The 3561-nt window shown below is 42.9% G+C and overlaps 1 pseudogene across 1 annotated transcript; it reads left to right on the top strand.

The window, feature by feature from the left end:
* The first annotated feature begins 221 nt into the window (after nt 1–221).
* LOC308128237 (pyruvate dehydrogenase E1 component subunit beta, mitochondrial-like) lies at nt 222–3169 on the top strand (annotated as a pseudogene). The gene is made up of 2 exons: nt 222–294; nt 2436–3169. The product of its transcript is annotated as a pyruvate dehydrogenase E1 component subunit beta, mitochondrial-like (transcript).
* The last annotated feature ends 392 nt before the right edge of the window (nt 3170–3561 follow it).

Here is a 3561-nt window from a genome sequence, read left to right as displayed (position 1 = left end):
TGCAGGCTCAAGGGCTAGTCGATATGTCACTCCAGCATTACCATACAGCAGATGTGCTGGAGAAGCTAGCCTCTGCGGAATTAATAGTCCGGCTAGGTGACAATGCTGAGACCGCCAACTTGCTGATGAAGCACTAAGCTTGGAGTCAAATAGAGAAAGATGCCTTTGACCCTGAAAGTCCATACTACGTACAAAAAAATCTCATTGCACTGATCGTCAGAATGGCCAACTGTGGAATTTTCAAGCTAGATTACCTCCTCAGCAAGAGGATATCTAAGTTCCTGCTGAATAGCTGTACTGCCGGTCCGTAAGAATTAGCAGGATCCCTCTACCTTATTTCTTTCCTGTTTGAGACGAATGAAGGAGTGCAGTGCTTCTTTACTGAGAAAGAGGTAGTTCAAATGTTTACTCTTGTGCCGAGGTCTGGAACCCATTAAGAAATACGCTTATTCTATTCGTGTCTGGCAGTGTTGACTGGATTAAATAAGCTTGACAAGCTGGTCATCAATGTACTGAGCCTGTGTGGACATCCTGGAATCATTGGCTCATTCGACCACAAGCATATGATAAATGATTACGGGCTGCCTACATTCTACGAAATGCTGTTCAAGCAGCTGCTCCTGCCATTCGATGACATCGAACTGATAGCAGTTATGATTCTTCAAAATGGAATGAGATTCAAGCGATTAAAGTAGGAGACGATTGTAGCTAGCAAGCTGGTTGAGTATCTGGTGCACAAGCATTCTACACATATAGAGATATTTCAGGCAAAGGAGAGAATTATTGAGATGTTGAGCGAGGCAGATGAGGGGATAAGGGATAAGTTAGCAACAGCACAGAAAGAGCGAGTGAACGAAACCAGGATAGCCATGTAGGGAGCATGATTACTTAGCTTGATTATAAAAGCATGTCAATCGCAAATCATTGCATATGCTAGTTGTGCTTCACGACCAGGGTGTCACCCACTCTCACCTTCATTCTGTTTTACTGGTTGATTATTATGCAGCCTGCTGAACAGCCATCAGCTGGCGGTACGGAAACATCCCCACTTGTGCAGCACTGACATCCATGCAGCATTATTTCAGTTCTTCCGCACATCTAGGATTCCTTTAGAGGACTCAGTACGAAAGAGCATGGACGTGTCACGTTGGTGTGCATGAGATCTTGGCAATATGAGAGCTTGTAGGTGGTGGCTGGAGCAGGTCCAACCATATGTTAGCACTGTTTAGCAGGGTTGTTTTTGCCCTAGCCTTGTCCAGAATAGCCCATAGTGTTGATCGCCCATTATCCTGATCCGCCAAAGAAGTGTCCTGTATCCTGGTAATAAAAGTAAGTCTGAACAGGTCTATTTTTCAAGGTCTTGCAACACTCCTTCAAACAGTCTCCACCAGAAGGCAGATAGTAATACCACCCAAGCAGGGTTAGAACAGCAATAACAGTAGATAAAGCAACCCCTTTCATCTATATAAATAAAGTATTGTGCTTGATAAGAATATCAATTATTTATAGCACAACTTTAAATAGTTCATACAAAGCATACATAATTCAATGTCTAGTGTATTATCTAATCAAGTTAATTTACCTTATTATGCTGTTCGTTCATTTTCTAGAAAGGGGAGTGCCCTCCTCTATCAACACCTATCAAGTCCAGCTATAACGCAGTGACTATCGAGTCCAGGATTTGCTCTACATGCTGCGTCCTTACCGCCCTGACATCGCCTCGTCAATCTCCCTGCATCTTCACCCTGATATGCCGTCCCTGCCCTTATCCAGCACCCTGCAAGAACTAGCCATCCTAAATGACAGCGTTTTCGTTCTGTACGAAGGGATCAAGCCAATCACGTCTTAAGTAAAGTAGAGCCTGGTCTACATTCCCCTTATAAAGTATTCCTTTTAGGAGGCTGACATGTGCGTGAAGGTGTATGTGGATCTGCCTGGTGCGAAATAAGCAAAGAATGTGGTAAAAAGATTTTTGGAGAAAAGCTTTGAGATCAAGTTGGAAGGGGTGGAGGGCAAGAACTATATCTTTGCAGTACCCAATACTCAGTGCAAGTTGAATCCTGACACTTCAAAGGTGGTGCTGAAGGAGAAGAGGATGATTATATATATTGGCAAGCAGAAAAAGGATGACAACTGGTTCTCAGTCTACAAGCAGCGCACCATTGGCGGTGGGGATGATTGAGCTTATTCACACATATTGACTATTTATTGTCGATCAAACAATAAAAGTTTACTCCTTTGCATTTCCACAATCACGGGTGTTTGATGATGAGGAGGGAAAGGTTATTTTGAAAAAAACCTATTTGTACAAAATTACCAATCCAAATTCTTTCCATCTAGTTTCTATATCCAAATCATGTGGGCTCTGACCAACCATCTACGTAGGACACTTATCAATTTCCCCCCTCGATACATTCAGATGACCACCAGGTAAGCACTCAACCGCGCTCTCGATGAGGAGCTCGAGAGGGATGAAAAAGTCTTCATCCTTGGTGAGGAAGTGGCTCAATATGATGGAGCTTATAAAATCACCAAAGGACTTGTCAAAAAATATGGGGATTAAAGGATTTGGGACACTCCTATCACCTAAGCTGGCTTTACCGGGCTTGCAGCTGGTGCTGCTATGAAAGGATTAAAGCCTATAGTTTAGTTCATGACAATGAACTTTTCACTGCAGGCGCTGGATCATATCATCAATTCCTCAGCTAAACTGTTTCACATGTCAAATGGTAAATTGACCTGCTCCTTCGTGATTAGAGGACTAAATGGGCCTGCTGCCTCTGTAGCAGCACAGCACTCTCAATGCTTCGCAGCAATGTTCTCGAACAACCCAGGCCTAATCGTACTCTCACCTTACGATTCCTAGGACTGCAAAGGCCTACTAAAAGCAGCAATAAGAAATCCCAACCCTGTAATATTTCTTGAAAACGAATTACTCTATAGCAAAGAGTTTAGAACACCAGTAGAAGCCATTTCAAAGGATTATCTGGTGCCTATTGGTAAGGCCAAGATCATGAGGATTGGCGAACATCTTACTTTCATTGCGCATAGCAGGATGGTCGGAATATGCTTGGACGCTGCTGATTAACTTTAGCGAGATGGTATTTCTTGTGAAGTCATCAATTTGAGGACGATCAAGCCACTTGACAGAAATGCTATCATAGACTCAGTGAAAAAGACTGGCCATGCAGTAGTAGTCGAGGATGGCTTTCCACAAAGCGGACTAGCTTCTGAAATTTGCATGACGATTTGCTAAGGTGTAGTATTCATCAGGTGGAGCATTCTAATACCTTGACGCACCAATAATCCGGTTGTGCGGTATGGACGTACCAATGCCTTACTCAAGGACACTAGAGGAGATCTGCACTCCAAGAGTGAAGGATGTAGTGGATGCAGGTCGAAGGAGTCTCTATCGAAAAAAATGAATATCCTATGCATTAGATCAATGACTAAGGATAAGTGTATTAGAACAATTTTCTCCCTTGATAAATAATGGACTGTGATTAACTATTAATTTCAACTAATTGTGGCGATGATTAGTAGGATGGCTGTGAGGAATGT

Source organism: Lipophrys pholis, assembly GCF_963383615.2.
Source record: "Lipophrys pholis genome assembly, contig: SCAFFOLD_490, whole genome shotgun sequence".
In the NCBI taxonomy this organism is placed as follows: Eukaryota; Metazoa; Chordata; class Actinopteri; order Blenniiformes; family Blenniidae; genus Lipophrys; species Lipophrys pholis.
This window is presented reverse-complemented; position numbering and strand designations above follow the sequence as displayed.